The sequence below is a fragment of the Sturnus vulgaris genome, unplaced genomic scaffold, assembly GCF_052056855.1.
Source record: "Sturnus vulgaris isolate bStuVul1 unplaced genomic scaffold, bStuVul1.hap1 Scaffold_195, whole genome shotgun sequence".
Taxonomy (NCBI): Eukaryota; Metazoa; Chordata; class Aves; order Passeriformes; family Sturnidae; genus Sturnus; species Sturnus vulgaris.
The window spans coordinates 6,848,491-6,864,568 of NW_028276170.1; the positions used below are offsets into that span (position 1 = coordinate 6,848,491).

At 54.1% G+C, this 16,078-nt stretch overlaps 1 pseudogene; it reads left to right on the forward strand.

Moving 5' to 3' along the window:
• The window catches only part of LOC148218040 (uncharacterized), a 33,437-nt pseudogene extending 17,700 nt beyond the window's left edge, over positions 1–15,737 (forward strand).
• Positions 15,738–16,078: the final 341 nt, after the last annotated feature.

A 16,078-nucleotide genomic window follows, 5' to 3' on the forward strand; every position in this document is an offset into this window, starting at 1 on the left:
TGCAGTGCAGCCAGGCCGGGCCCTGGGACCGCCACTGCTGCTGGGAAACAAAGAGAGCTCTTTTCCAAGTCACCCCCTTCAAAATGTGTGTTCATGGAGCGAACTGACTTGCTCCAATTGGTTATTCAGGCTGTCAATAACCAAGCCAGCCTTCAATTGGTCCCATCAACTCACAGAGGAAGTTTTCTCATAGAGAAAAACCTCTGAGTCCGTTCTTTACCAGGTGAAAGCAGCACAACCCCTGTCCCCCACGGCCACCCCACTACCAGTTGTTGTGTGGGAGGAACCCCCCATGAGCCCCCCAAGGGCTTGGGTACTGCCCCAGAGCAGATCCATCCCCAGAGCCCCAGGGAATCACTCCAGGGATTGAGTGATGAGGACACGAAGGGACCCCCATGGAACCATCCTTTTTTTGTACCAGACACGACTTTCCCTCCATCTCCCATGGTTCCCTCAACTCAAAGACCACTGCCAAGTCAATTTGGGGGTCTCAGCCCCCTCCCTCACCCTTGGGGTGTCTCAGACCCCTTTTTGCTCTTCCACTACTTCCCCATCATCCATCCCAGTCCCCACGCATGCCGGGTTTTGGGGGTTCCAGACCCCTCTTGCTACCTCTGGGGGTCCCATCCCTCCCTTCTCTCAATTCAGGCACCTCGTGGCAGCTTTTTCCTGAGAGGAGTCCCTGAGTTACAGGATTTTTGGAGGGGGACAGCTCTGTCTGGCTTTCCCCTCCATGTTGTGGCCTCTCAGCTGCCCCTGACACCCTGGGGGTGCTGGGATTTCCCTGCTGGGGACAAGGACGTTCATTCCCTTCCAGGAGCCCAATGCCCGGCTGGGGCTCCAGGGCAGGGGGTCCTTGAGCAGCTGCCCCAGAACCTCCGCCAGGGTCTCCCAGCGCAGCCGGAGCCGCTCGGCCTGGGGTCCCCAAAGGCCTCAGCGAGCCCCAAGTCCCTGCCAGGAACCCTCAACTCCCTCCAAGCCAGCATCCCCCACAGCCCCTGCAAGTTCCCCCCATGGCACCGGCCGTGGCCGTGTCCCCACATGTCACTGGCCATGTCCCACCATGTCCTCACCCATGGCTGTGTCCCCACCATGTTTCCATCCCTGTCACTGTCCCCCACATCTCCATCCACGCCTGTGTCCCCCCATGTCCCCACGAATGGCCACGTCCCCCTCCATGTCCATGTGTCCCCATGTCACTCTCCATGTCTGTGTCCCACCATGTCCCCACCCATGTTTCAGTTCAGTGTCTTTATTTTTACCCCAGTGTTGGATGTTTTAAAGGGATGAAGAGAAATGAAAAGCAAATCAAGGCCCAAAGAAAAGGATTTCTGTGTCCATGCTGGCTGACGATCCATGTGCTTGGGTGGAAGGAAGAACATTTTTCAGAGGGGTTTCCACCCCACTGCCTCCAAAATCTTGGTCTTTGCCCCAATCCATCACCATTTTGTTGCGGGAAACACCCTTGGGTAATAGGAAATCAAAATTTTGAGATCACTGAGGTTGGAAAAGACCTCCAAGACTGTTCAGTATCCCTGGATGCCACCAGAAGATAGGACTGAACAAAGAAGATTTGCTGGCGTTGAAAGTCAACAAATGTGCTCTCCCCAAGGAATTCCCAGTGTCAGTTTGGATCCTGAATGGACTTTCTGCCCTTACATTCATCCAGGTGCACACAGGAAGCCAGGAAGATGCAGAGCTCCCCCAGCCAGGTGTCTTACCAACACGGATCACCAGGGCTCTGCCCAACGGGGGTCACTGGGGATCATCCAACACCGATCCTCCCATGGGGGATGGAGCTGGAGCAGAGCACGAAGCTCTTCCCACACTCGGGGCACTCACAGGGCTTCCCTTAGTGGAGCCTCCGTTGGTGTCGGGTCAAGTGAGAGCTCTGTGAGAAGCTCTTCCCACACTCAGGACACTCGTAGGGCCTCTCCCCAGTGTGGATGCGCCGGTGGACAGTGAGGATGTCGTTGCGGTTGAATCCCTTCCCGCAGTCGGGGCAGCGGAAGGGCCTCTCCTCTGTGTGAATCCGCTCATGTAGGAGGAGATGGGAGCTGGTCTGAAACCTCTTCAAACACTTGGGACACTCGTAGAGCCTCTCCCCGGTGTGGATGCGCTGGTGGCTTCTGAGGTTGGAATTTCGCCGAAAACTCTTCCCACATTCCAAGCAGGTATAGGGCCGTTCCCCTGTGTGGATCACCTGGTGCTCCATCAGATAAGAAATAGTGCTGAAGCCCCTCCCGCATTTCCCACACTCGTAGGGCTTCTCCCCAGTGTGGATCCTCTGGTGTTGGATCAGCCTGCACCTGTAGCTGAAACCCTTCCCACATTCCAAGCACTTGTGGGGCTTCTCCCCTCCAGGAGGCTTCTCCACCAGCTCTGAGCTCTGCCTGGATCTCCGGCCGCCTTCCCGGCTCAGGGAGGGTCTTTCCTCCTCGCAGCTCCCTGGGCTGGGTTTGCAGCCCCTCCTCCTGAGAGATCCCTGGGACTTGTCCTCGTCCTCCATGCATCCACGCCTTGGGAATGACAAATCCTGGTTTGGAGGAAAAAACAAGAGAGCACCTTGGGCTGAGGGTTCCTTCTTCCCAAGTGCAACTCAGGAAGTCATTGGGCATCTTGTGTCTATAAGAACCTCCAAAACACAACGATTCAGCACAAAAATTATCCAAACATCAAGACACAGATAAAAAACTCAACAAAAAGCAAATTTCAGCCCACATCCCTTCCAAAATATAAAGATTCAGCCCCTGCAAAAAATCAAAGCACCAACATTTTATCCAATAAAGCTCACAAACACCAAGATTCACCCCTGTGAAAATCATGCATGGTCCTCCTCAGTCACCTGCTGCATGCAGGGGGAGCAACGCTCCTGGGGCTGGGGCAGAGGCTGCAGATACAGGGAGGGGTGGAACATTGTGCTGCTGCCCATTTCTGACCCTCTTGCGGTGTCCCTGCTCTTCCTCACACTCCTCTTCCTCCCATTATTCCTCTTTCTCCTGCACAATCCCACCTGCTCCTCCCACGTGCATCGTTTGACCATTTGGTTCTTCAACCCTGCTTCTCCTTCCCTTCTCCTGCTGCCCCCAGGCCCAGCACCCACTGCCGGCTCCCTCTTCCCCCCAAACCCACAGCATCCCAGCGCAGGGGCAGCCATGGAGCTGGGGCAGCTCGGGCTGGGGCAGCGCTGGGCTCTCGGCCGCTCCCGCCCGCACTCGCTCCCCACTGCAGCCGCTGCCGCCACCACAGCGCGGGGGGGCCCGGCCTTGGCGCTCCCCCCCTCCCACCTCCCCAAATTCCCCTCCAGGGGGGCGCTGGGGCCAGGAGACAGACGAGTGACAGATCAGGGGGGCTGGGAAGAGTCGGCAGTCAGAGAGCACTGAAAATCTCAGCAGAGACTACAGTGGGATCTTCGGGGACTAAACATGGCAGGGCACCCGTGGAGGGTAGAAAGGGAAAGCCAGGAAGGGCTCCGGGCCAAAGGGATGATGATCCCAAAATATCTCTGAAGGGTCCCTTGGCAGCATGTGGAGGGAGTTTGCACATTGTCCCAGAGGTAATCACGGACATGGACACCCAGGGGGGCAATAAGGGAAGTCGAGAAGGGATTTAGACAACAGGGGATGGATGCTGTTGGTGTGCTGGGAAGGGATTGGGTGAAGGGGAGTGTGCAGGAATATGGTTCAGTCAAGATGCAGCAGGAGCACTCTATCTGGGAAAAAAAAAATGAAGGACGGTAAAGAGGAGGAAGAGAAAAATACTGAGGATGGGGATGTTTTTCAGCAGGATTTGATCCTCAGAAGTTGCCAGCTGCTGCAGATCCTTTGTATCCCCGGTTGCCAGGACAGGCACACAAGGAGGTCAGGATTGCAGGGGGTTTCTCTGTGCTGGGCAGCGGCAGGAGCGGGCGCAGAGGGGCGGCACCGGGAGCACGGGCTGGGGGCCTGTGGGGAGCTGCGGGGCCGGGCCGGGGCTGTGGGGCAGCCGGGGCTCAGCGCCGGGCGCTGCCTGAGCCCAGCACCCCCCGGCAATTGCAGGCCCGGCAGTGGCCCCCGGCCCCCAGGAGGCTGCGGGACGCCCCGGCCGCTGCCCGGCCCCGTGGAGCTGCCGGCCCTGCCCGCCGGGGGGGCCGCGTTTGGACACTGCGGCAGGACAGGCACCGGCTCTGGGATACGGGCTGGCCACGGCAGCCACAGCACAAGGAGCAGCAGCACGAAGGAACAGCTGGGAAATGGGCATTGGACGGGCAAGGATCGAGATCCGCTTTTAAGCATTTTCCTTGGGTCACTGCAGAAAGGAATGATTTAGCAGAAAGCTCAGCAGCTGTCAGAGGATGAGCACCCCCAGGCACTGAGGGGGCTGCAGGAGGGGCAGAAGAAGCCCCTGGAGCACTTGGTCACAAAGGCACAGCAGGGGAATGCAAGAAGGGATGAGGAAAAGGCCAAGGGGAAGGCAAAGGCCATGGCAGAGTTTCTACAGCCCCTCAGGGATGAACCCCAGGGCCCAAGGCAGCCCCAGCACCCAGGGGCTCTCACATCCTTACACCATCTTCAACCAGGTGCCCTCCTCACACTGACATCATTCAGTCCTTGATGGCAAAGATGCTTTCTGGGGATGCCCACTGACACAGGATGGTAAACTGGATTTTGCCTTTGAGTGGGAACAAGAGGTAGAAGGGAAAATGGAAAAGACATGGACGGTCCTTCTGCAGGGATGCATGGAAGCACCAGCCTTATTGGGACAAATCTTGCAGAAAATATCACAAGAATTTACCCCACCCCCAGGGACTGGGTTAATGCAGGATGTGGATGACTTGCTGCAATCAGGAGGACAAGAAGTGGTAGAAGAAGCCTCTGTGAAATGGCTGAATGTTCAGGCTAAAAAGCATCTTTGATTATTTGAAAAAACAGCGCAAATGGTGGAGAAAAAAGTAAAATATTTCGGACATATTTTGACTCAAGGTTTGTGGTGTATTAACCCAGGGAGGGACCAGGGAATCTCAGAAGCAATATTACCCAGCACTAAAATGGAACTGGGACAATTCTGAGGATTAACAGGGATTTGCAGAACCTGCACTGAGGATTCTCTGTTCCAGCAAGAATATTGTACGACTTTTTAACCCCAGACAGCCCTAGTATTATGGTATGGACATAAGAAAAAGAACAAAACTTGAGAAAATGAAAAAACAAAGTGATTGACGCCACAGCCATGGCTCTACCCGAGTCAGAAAAGAAATTGGAATGGGATGTGGATGTTACATAGGGCCATGCCAAAGGAATTTGGAATTCCCGGCTGCAGGAGCAGCATGGGAGGGCACCACTGACCCTGCACTGAAGGCAACGCAGCAGCAGCCAGGGCTCCACATCGGGCCAAGCCCCTGGGCCTGCCCACAGATCCTCTGCTGAAATCCTCTGCCTGGGCACCCTCCTTTGGCATCTCCACACACTGGGGCCAATCCTTGCTGCCACTGCTGGAGCTTCGCTGCTTTCTGTGCCTGCACTGCCACAGCTGCTGGGGAAGACAACGGCACAATTCCACTCTGCCCCTCAGTTACACTCACACACTGGGCTGCCCGGGATTCCATGGTCAGAAAATATAGCAAGCTAAAATTATTAAAAATCTATTTCTCTACTCAGGCTTCATGTGCTTTGCATTGGGGAAACGAATTTTAAGGATATTTCTAAGGAATGTTCCTCCACTCAACAGAGATGAGTTTAACATCTCAACAGACTGGGAATAGCCCAAAAGATACTCACAAAGATAACGACCATTAAGGCCATCAGCAAACATCAAGGAACACCCACCCCAGACACTGCCCCTGGCATAGTTGGAGATGCCTGGTCTGCAAAAGGATAAGAAGGAAATCCAGGAGTGCAGACCTAATTAATATAGAGGGGAAGAAATCCGGGGCCGATAGGAAATTAAATACTTAGAATTATATAAATTGGAAGCAATGAACATAAAACCAATGGATTTCTATAGGTTTTGAATGTAAAAATTTAAGGGAAAATCTAGTAAAACTCACATCTCATGGAATGATTTTCTCTGCACACCCGGGCTATGTGTGGCTGAAATTATTTCTTTTGCACATCCTGGCCAGAATCAAGTAATGCCTTGATTCTCTAACAGTAGAAATGGTGTTGAAGAGTTTTGGGTCCTCCCGCAGTTTTGGTGACAAGATTACACCATTAGAATGTTTTTTCTTAATAATCCTACTTTTATATTTTCAGTTAAGATTGGGCCAAGGGTGTGAGAACACATTTTAGTGTTAGGGGAATAAGCAGAAAAAAATCTTTATTCCTTTGGGGATTTTTTGTGTATGTTTATGAGTGGCTGTTAGTGATGGCAAAATTTTGGTATGGAATTTGTAATGTTCACCGTTCACCTTTAGGCTGCATTTGGCAAAACCAGAAGCCCTGTAATATTTAATAGAATCTTGTTTTAAAAACAGACCAAAAAAGAAAAGCAGCGGGAGGGGGGAGGGGAGAGAGGAAGGAGAGAATATGTGAGTCACCTGATGGGCTTTCAAGAGATGCTTGAATTGGGAAAAAGGGGGTTGGATCCCCAGAGGTAGCAGGAGGGACCTGGAGCTGTCCGCTTTGAAACTACACCCCAAAAATACTGAAAATCAGGGATTCCTCACAGAAAAAAGCTGTCAGGAGTTGTCCAAAAAGAGTGAAAGAGGGGATTGGGAACCCGAGATTGAGCAGGAGAGGCCTGGAACCCCCAAAAGCAAGAACGGGGCAGGGGGTTTGATGTTGGAATGATGATTGGGAATGGGCCAAAGAATGGGGAAAAAGAGGGAGCTGGGACGCCCAAAGATTGGGGGAGGGGGCTGGGAAACCCACATTGAGTCGTGAGGGGTCAGTAGATTTGGGGAATGATGAGAAAGGGGGGGAGAGGGGAGGGAAAGGTGGAGTTGGGATGGAAGAAAGGTGGTTCCCTGTCCCTTAGCACTCGATCCCTGGAGCGATTATCTGCGGATTGGATGGGGGGGCAGATCCGCACTGGAGGGGCCCCCTGCCCATCCCAGTGTGTCCATCTCGCTGCTTCCCTCGAGCTCCCAGCCCGGCCCCGGCTGCCTGCTCTGCTCCCTGATGGATTTCTACCCTGCCCACATCCAGCTGAGCTGGTTCCAGGGCCAGCAGGAGCTCTCGGGACATGTGGTGGCCACCGACCTGGTCCCCAATGGGGACTGGATTTCTACCAGCTCCTGGTGCTGCTGGAAACCCCCCCGGCACGGGGTCAGCTCCAGCTCCAGGTGGAGCACGTCAGCCTGGAGCACCCCCTGAGCCGGCACTGGGGCACGGCCCGGACCCCACAGCGCCGGGAGGGGCTGGCAGGACACGGAGGGGATTGGGGGTCCTGGGCTTAACGTGGACACCCTCCCTGGGAACCCTCTTCCCGCTCTCCCATCTCCCTTTATACCCCCTCTCCCACCCCTTTCCCACCGCTCCCGTTCCCGCCCCGCTCACCCGAGAGAGCTCCTCGCCGGCAGCCGAGAGATGGAGGAGAAGGAGCAGGAGAAGGAGGATCAGGAGGAAGAGGAGGGGTAGAGGAGGAGCAAGAAGAGGAGGAGGAGCAGCGAGAGGAGGCAGCCCGTGCGTCCATCGCTCTCTGGATCTGCAGCCCCTTCGCGCCCGCAGTATCGGCCCCCCCGTATTGTGTAGGTGACCGGGGAGGGGGACCTCGCCCCGAATATCTTGGGCGGTCCTGGCAGGGTTTTTTTTGAACAGGAGAGGGATATTTGGAGCTCACCCGAAGTATCTTTGGGTCTCCCTGTTTCTTTTTTTCGGGAGGCGGCGGGCGGAGCGATGTTTGCATCTTGCAGGGCTCCAAAGCTGTCCCGAAATCCCCTTTTGGGTCCCCGGGTGGTTTTTTGGGGATGTCTGGGTGGTGGCTGCAGACAGAGCCCCGGCGGTGGGTGGGGGATGGAGGTCCCCGGAGCCCCGTGGGGATCGCCTGGGACTGGCAGGGCGAGGGGAGCAGCCTTGAGGGGGGAAAGCGAAAAGGGGAGAGCCCCGGGAGTGCCAGAGCCTGAAATGGGGGCCTGGAGAGGGGGGACCCCGAGAGCCGGGAGTGAGGGGAGCCTGGAGAAGGGATGAGCCTGGAGACGGGGAACCCCTGGGACACCAAAGTGGGGACCCCAAAGCCTCCCAGGGCTCTGGCCACGCCAGGGGCTACAAGGCCACGAGGCCGGGGCTGCTCCGGGCCGCTTCCAGGCTGTCCCTCTGCTCTTGGGTGCCGGGGGTGGCCCTTTGTGACACGGGCGTGTGTCAGGGCCCTCGGTGATGCAGGACATTGTGGTGCTGTCATGAATGAGAGCGTTTGAGATCGCTTAAAAATCGGTGACAAATGCATGAGCAAAAGTGAGATTTAATATTAAGCAACAAATTACAATAAGTTTGTTGGCAAGATTCACTCCACTGCCTACAGGACAGGTGAGGCACAAGAAGGCAAGAACAACACCAAATAAAATCCATGCAATCAGAACAGAAATTAACTGGGAACTCTCTAGGGGAGTGTGGGTGGGTGTGTGCTGTGTTTAGGTGCATGCAGGGATTAAAAGGAACACGGCTTAAAAATTTTACAACTCTAAACAACACTTTAACTTCTCCCTTAATTTGTCACTTAACTTATACCTTAGCCCCAGCAATCCAACAGAGGTACAACACTGAACTAATACCTAGCTTAACTTATAACTTAACAATTCCACAGAGCAATAACACTTAGTAGCATTTAACCTAACTTACAGCTATAACTTCCAAGTTGTACTTAGCAACTTAATACAAAAAACCCACTTATGAGTTACATTTAAGAACGTAGCAAAACATTTAGCATTTAACAGCATTTAAGTATGTTCATAACTATAACTGAACCTTGCTTACAGGCCTAACTTAGATATCCAAGGTACTTCCACATCTAGGAAAGCTGTATTTCTCCCAGATTTGCTATAGCATATGTGCAGGGGCACACACAGACAGGAATAGTCAATGTAGGCAATTCACCTCAGAGCTCAGTGAAATCCTCCCTTCAGATGTTTTTGCATCTCCCACTGGCCGAAGGATGGGGCCTTGAGCAGTGAGGGTATGGGCCCAGGACACGTCGTGTTTCAGCGATCCTCCAGGCACAGCAAAGCCGAGGGTTTGCTGGCTCTGAGAGGCCCCTCAGAGGGAGACTGCTGGTCACAGCCCACGGTGGCCCAGGAGAGCTCAAAGGTCTCCTTTTGGATTTCTGTTGATAGAGAGTGGGCTCCAGTCATAACAATGTTTCATCCTGGCCTCAGTTTGGGTGGGACTTTCTCTAGGAGTGGGGGAATGCATCCCCACACTGGGATCTCAGGGGTGCCCATGGCCTGGGTGACGCTGGCCCGATGCCAGGCACCCACCAAAGCCACTCTGATCCTGCTCCTCCAGCTGCAAGGGAAGAGAAAGTTTAACCAGGAACTCCAGGATCAGATTAAGACAGGACGAGCAAACACACAAAACAGCAAAACGGGCGTCACAGACACAGCCTGGGCACAGCGAGGGAATTTATTACCAATCAAATCATAGCAACAGAAGGAAAAGTGAGAGAAATCTCTCCAACAACTTCCCCCCACCCAATGGGGTTCACCAGGACCACAGATCACCAGGGCTCTGCCCAACGGGGGTCACTGGGGATCATCCAACACTGATCCTCCCATGGGGGATGGAGCTGGAGCAGAGCACAAAGCTCTTCCCACACTCGGGGCACTCACAGGGCTTCCCTTAGTGGTGACTCCGTTGGTGTCGGGTCAAGTTAGAGCTCTGTGAGAAGCTCTTCCCACACTCAGGACACTCGTAGGGCCTCTCCCCAGTGTGGATGCGCCGGTGGACAGTGAGGTTGCCATGTTGCTTGAAGCCCTTCCCGCAGTCAGGGCAGCGGAAGGGCCTCTCCTCTGTGTGAATCCGCTCGTGTAGGAGGAGATTGGAGCTTCTCTGAAACCTCTTCCCACACTTGGGACACTCGTAGGGCCTCTCCCCACTGTGGATGCGCTGGTGGTATCTCAGGGAGGACATCCACCCAAAACTCTTCCCACATTCCAAGCAGGTGTAGGGCCGTTCCCCTGTGTGGATCACCTGGTGCTGGATCAGGGTGGAGCTGTTGCTGAAGCTCTTCCTGCATTCCCCACACTCGTAGGGCTTTTCCCCAGTGTGGATCATCTGATGCTGGATCAGCCTGCACTTGTAGCTGAAACCCATCCCACATTCCGAGCACTCGTGGGGCTTCTCCCCTCCAGGAGGCTTCTCCACCAGCTCTGAGCTCTGTCTGGATCTCCGGCCGCCTTCCCGGCTCAGGGAGGGTCTTTCCTCCTCGCAGCTCCCTGGGCTGGGTTTGCAGCCCCTCCTCATGAGGGATCTATTGGGCTTTTCACCATCCTCCATCCCCCCACGCCTTGGGAATGAAAAATCTTGGTTTGGGGAAAAAACAGGAAGAGAGCTCCATAAACTCCTTGCCCAAGTTCATCTCCAGAATTCAGGAGGACTGGGCATGTCATGTCTGTAAGAACCTCCCAAACACCAGGATTCAGAACCAAAAACCTCCTGTCTTTGTTTGAAAGATAGGGGTCTGTTAAGAAAGGTTAAGGAACCTCTCTTTACAATGGTGAATGTAAACCCCCTCCCTCCAAGTTATTTTAATTTTGAAATTAAGGGGCTCTCAGGGAAAGATATGGGAATAGAAATTACAGTTCTTTACGAGGAAAAATTAAAATGGAACTACAGAATTACAAAGAACAAACCCAAAACACTGACTGAGTCAGAATACAACCTGACACTCTGTCAGTCAGGGTGTTGGTAGCAGTCCCATTAAATGGTGGCTGCAGTCCTCCTGGAGTGACAGATGTGGTTCAGGTGAAGCAGTGCTCCTGTAGACGGGTGAAGTTTTGCTCCAAAGGTTCAGTGATGATGCAGAAATCCAGTGGAAAAAGGTGCCTTGGTGTTCCAAATCTCAGATTTTATCTAGGTTGGAAAGGCTTGGCTCCTCCCCCTGGCTGGAGCATCTCCCAATGGAATGATGGAATTTTATCAGTCATGCAGTGGGACTCAATGGCCCATTAACAGAAGATATCTTCCTGGAGGAAGGATGGGTTGTGGAAAAGATAAAGAACACTGCCCCACCTGGTTTTAACAGATGGCCCATTAGCAGAGGATATCTCCCACAGAGATAAGGATCACTGTCCCACAGATGGTGATAGAATTTGTACTTTTGGTCACATCCTGTGACCTAAGACACATCCCCTGCTCGTCAGGGCCACCAACAGCTTGGGGCATCTGCTTTTTTCTACAAATAACACATGGTATCTATGGATAACATCCAGAGGCAGTTTTCATACTGTTGTGCCTTCAACAGGAAGGGCTGAAGATTCTTCCCATGCCCTGTCTCATCCTTTGCTCTTTTGATTTTCATACACCTGGGTGCTGGCTGAATCTCTTCAAAGAACATTTTTAACACTGCTTGTTTTACCCTATGTATCTAGAAGAAAATAATATTATTCAGTTCAGACTTAATTTTTGTGTGGTTGGCCACTCACATTTTGAACAATTAATATTCCATGGTACCTCTTGCCTTTTCCTTACTATCAATCTCCCTGTGTACTGCACAAGAAATATTCAGAGGAAAATACAGTGGCAGCTGAGGCTTCTGGAACTCCCAGAATACTGAGCCTGCAGAGGAGGCAAACAGCCCTGGCAGTGCCTGAGGGGACTTCTCCTCACAGACTCCTCTCAAAGTGTGTCACTTCAGCACGGGAAGGCTTTCAAACCTTTGCCTGTCCTTCCTCCTGTGATAAAATTTAAGGCTCCTCCTGAGAAAATACTGAGCTACAAACAATTCTCCATTCCTCAACAAAGCTACTCAGGTGCTCAACTTAAGAAAGAGCAAAACCAAAGGTGGTCAGAAATTTCCCATCAAGGCCTATTTGCAGAGAAACTCCATCATATGGGAGCAAATATTTATTAGCATCAGTTCACCCAAAAGAAACCCAACTCTGTATTAAGCAGAGTTTTAAACTAACTTGAATTCTTTTTCCGCTCATATCAGCTGGACTGGTTTGCTCCTTTTTTATCCTAGAGAGAATATTAGAACGATTTGCTCTTGACAGGACTCCTTGGGTGGCCCCCAGGCCTGGCTCCTCACCACGCCTTACCTGGGCTGTTAACGCAGCCTGTCAGCACCACCTGACTTTGGCAGCCTGTTCAGGCCTCGGGCACGGCTGGTGCCACGGTCCCCTCTGGTGCCACGGTCCCCTCTGGCTCCTGGCGTGTCCCTGCTGCTGGAGGAGCTCTGCTCGTGCTGCTGCCTGCGTTCAACAACGCCGGTCCTGCTCCCCAGGCAAAGAGAGACCAAAATCACTGCTTTGGGCAGCTCGTTTGAACGAGTTGAACACTTACTCATCTCTAACACAGACCTCTTAACACCCACACACCAACACCAGGAAGTCACCGCATTTACAGAGGTGAGGAAGCCTGAGCGGCATTGTAGCACATTGGGTTTTTTATTTAGTGGAATCATTCCCTCTATCACAAGCCTTACTTGTCAAACTGGATTGTGCCATGCTATTGTCTTGCTTGTCTTAGAGAGAAACCAGGGAGAAATTAGCTAAGGAATAAAACCACACTTGGGGCTCGGGCTTGGCAGACCAAGGGAGCAGGGCGGCACCTGCCCGCTTTGCCCGAGTCCCTGCTCCTGCCGGACAAAGGCGGACGCGGCTCCGTGCGGGGCGAGCCGGGCGCTCCGTGCCGGGGCCGGGGCCGAGCGCTCGGGCGGGCGGCGCTCAGGATGCTCGGGCAGCGCCGCGGGCCGGGCGGGCGCGATGGAGCCGCCTGAGGGCTGGGACCCCTCCGGGCGGCCGGCCCGGTGCACGCAGTGGCTGCTCAGCGCCCTCGCCCACCGCTACGGGCTGGAGCGCGGCGTGGAGAACGAGATGGTCGTGCTGGCCAGCGGCCCGGAGCAGTCCCTGCAGGAGATCTTCCAGCAGCGGGACTGCGCCGGGCCGGGCCGCATCCCCGGCGAGGAGTCCCGCACGCTGTGCCGGGCGCTGGCGCCGGAGGAGGCGGCGGAGCCCGAGGAGTGCGCGGGGCTGTGGGACGGGCTCTGGGCCGAGCTCACCTTCCGCCAGCTCCACGCGCGGCTCTGCGGCCACTTCAGCACCCGCGCGGGGCCGCGGCTGCCGCTGCGCCGGGAGGGCGAGCACATCGAGAGCCACATCCGCCCGCGCAGCCCCCGCCGAGCCCGAGCGGCGGCCGCCGGGGCCCTGCTCCCGAGAGCGCTGCGAGGAGATGGTGGCGCTGGAGTGGGCCGAGGAGCGCATGGCCGAGCTGCAGCAGGAGAAGGGCAGCCTGCGGCAGCTGCTGGAGGACGTGCGGGCCGCCCTGCAGAGCAGCGATGCGCGGTGCCCGGCGCTGCGGCTGAGTCCGGGCCGGCTTCTGCACCGCGCTCCCGGCGGCGGCTCGGGTGGCCCCGAGCGCTTCAGGAGAGATGCTGCTCTCGCAAAGTCAGTGTTTAGAACCCCTCCACCTCCGGACTGAGACCGAAGTTGCTCGTTCATCCTCGGCATTAACTTTCCAGCAAAGTTTAGTTACAAGGGAGGCTTTTAGGAGAAATGTAAGGCATCGGTGTGCCATTAAATATATTTGTGATGAGCACTGTTCAAAGTGTAGGGGAGTTCAGCTTAACAAACCCACGTGTACAATGCTGCTGCTGCTTCTCCTGCACGTGCAGCCAGGATGTGCTGATAGCAGATGCTGGGTATGCACTCCTGCAGGGTTTTTCCTGAAGTAAGAAAGAACTTTGGGATTCTTCCCTGCACAAGCACGTGCAGTGCCTCAGTCATAAGTGCCTCAGAAATAGCAGAAGTGTGTCTTCTTCAGAGTGTGGTCACAAGGGTTCAGAGTTGGAGCCAGTTCTGCGGGCAGGCTGATGAATAGTCTGGGGCTCCTCTGCAGAGCCCCATTCATTCTGGGGCTGCTTTCTGCTGGTTCTGCTGCACTGGCTCGAGTGAAACACACACCCAATTAACAGCAGTTAAATTACTCTGGCATGAAACAGTGGGGAACAGGGAGAGCAGTGAAGGGCAGCATGGACCAGTTGTTCTGGCAGCTCTGACGAGGTCTGGTTTGATACAGCACTCACAGAACTCTGCTCCACCTGTGACACTTCCACTTGCAGTAGATGACTGTTCCTCTGCACAATATCCAGCAAGGCAGGTCAAAGACACTTTTACCATTTTCATCTTCAAAAGGGAGAGGAAATCAGCAGCAAACATGAAGTAACCAGTCAGAGCTCCTGGGCAGAAACAAAAGAACAAAGAGTGATGGAAAAAAACAGGTGGAGCAGGGATCCTTATCTCTGTGAGAGATATCCTCTGCTAATGGGCCATCTGTTAAAACCAGGTGGGGCAGTGTTCTTTATCTTTCCCACAACCCATCCTTCCTCCAGGAAGATATCTTCTGTTAATGGGCCATTGAGTGCCACTGCATGACTGATAAAATTCCATCATCCCATTGGGAGATGCTCCAGCCAGGGGGAGGAGCCAAGCCTTTCCTACCTAGAGAAAATCTGAGATTTGGAACACCAAGGCAGCCCTTCCCCACTGGTTTCCAGAGGACAAGAGCTACCAGACCTTTCTACAGGATCACTACTACAACAAAACCACTTCATCGGGACTGCTACCACCACCCTAACTAGCGGGGAGTCAGGTTGTATTCTGATTCTGTCAGTTGTTTTCTTTTGTACTATTGCATGGATTTTTTTTCTCTTATATTTTTCTTATGAAATTCTATTTCTGACTTGGAGTCTTTCACTGGTTTTGCTTTCAAACCAGCATAATTTTGTAGGGGATTTTGGCTGAAGCTTGATATTTGGGGTGTTTTTGATCCCTGTCTTAAAGTTTGGGGGATTTTGGTTGGGAATCTTGTTGTTTGGGAGGTTATTAGAGACACAAGATGCTCAATGACTTCCAGAGATGGACTTGGGCAAGGAGGAACACCCAGTTTATGGAGCTCTTTTCTTGTTATTTCCCCCTAAACCAGGAATTTTCATTCCCCAGGTGTGTGGGGATGGAGGAGGCAGAAAAGCCCCGGAGATCTCTCACGAGGAGGGGCTGCAAACCCAGCCCAGGGAGCTGTGAGGAGGAAAGACCCTCCCTGAGCCAGGAAGGCGGCCGGAGATCCAGGCAGAGCTCAGAGCTGGTGGAGAAGCGTCCTGGAGGGGAGAAGCCCCACAAGTGCTTGGAATGTGGGAAGGGTTTCAGCTACAGGTCCAAACTGATCCTACACCAGAGGATCCACACTGGGGAAAAGCCCTACGAGTGTGGGGAATGTGGGAAGGGCTTCAGCAACAGCTCCAGCCTGATCCGGCACCAGGTGATCCACACTGGGGAACGGCCCTACACCTGCTTGGAATGTGGGAAGAACTTCGCATGGAGCTCTGACCTGAGAAAACACCAGCGCATCCACACAGGGGAGAGGCCCTACGAATGTGCAAAGTGTGGGAAGAGGTTTCAGACCAGCTCCAATCTCCTCCTACATGAGCAGATTCACACAGAGGAGAGGCCCTTCCGCTGCCCCGACTGTGGGAAGGGATTCAAACGCAACGACAACCTCATCAGGCATCGGCGCATCCACTCTGGGGAGAGGCCCTACGAGTGTCCTGAGTGTGGGAAGAGCTTCTCCAGGAGCTCTCACTTGACTCAGTACCAACGGAGTCACCACTAAGGGAAGCCCTGTGAGTGCCCCGAGTGTGGGAAGAGCTTCGTGCTGTGCTCCAGCTCCATCCCCCATGGGAGGATCGGTGTTGGATGATCCCCAGTGACCCCCGTTGGGCAGAGCCCTGGTGATCCGTGATCCTGGTTATCCCCGTTGCGTGGGGGGAATTGGTTGGAGAGATTTCTCTCTCTTTTCCTTGTGCTGCTGTGATTTGGTTGGTAATAAATTCCCTCGCTGTGCCCAGGCTGGCTCTGTTGTTCCCGTGCCGGTGCTCGGGGCGGGATCTCTCCTGTTCCTTCTCTCACTCCTGGGCCTCTCCTCGGCCAATCAGAGAATGCGATGGAGAAGAT